Source organism: Dipodomys ordii, unplaced genomic scaffold (assembly GCF_000151885.1).
Source record: "Dipodomys ordii isolate 6190 unplaced genomic scaffold, Dord_2.0 Scaffold22, whole genome shotgun sequence".
NCBI lineage: Eukaryota > Metazoa > Chordata > Mammalia > Rodentia > Heteromyidae > Dipodomys > Dipodomys ordii.
In genome coordinates this window covers 144,813-145,200 of record NW_012267238.1, presented here as the reverse complement: position 1 = coordinate 145,200, position 388 = coordinate 144,813, and the positions used below count along the sequence as shown (strand labels likewise).

The following is a 388-nucleotide window of genomic DNA, read 5'->3' as shown; positions in this document are numbered from 1 at the left end:
TCATGGGACACGCGTAGGCATTTCACACAGAGTCACGGGACACGCGTAGGCATTTCACACAGAGTCACAGGACACGCGTAGGCATTTCACACAGAGTCACATGACACACGTAGGCATTTCACACGGCCGGCATCATGGGACACGCGTGGGCATTTCACACAGAGTCACGGGACACGCGTAGGCATTTCACACAGAGTCACGGGACACGCGTAGGCATTTCACACACAGTCACGGGACACGCGTGGGCATTTCACACAGAGTCACATGACACACGTAGGCATTTCACACGGCCGGCATCATGGGACACGCGTAGGCATTTCACACAGAGTCACGGGACACGCGTAGGCATTTCACACAGAGTCACAGGACACGCGTAGGCATTTCACAC

At 55.4% G+C, this 388-nt stretch overlaps 1 protein-coding gene across 1 annotated transcript in view; it reads left to right on the top strand.

Moving 5' to 3' along the window:
* Ttll10 (tubulin tyrosine ligase-like family member 10) overlaps nucleotides 1-388 on the top strand; it is a 28,250-nt gene that overhangs the window by 14,114 nt on the left and 13,748 nt on the right.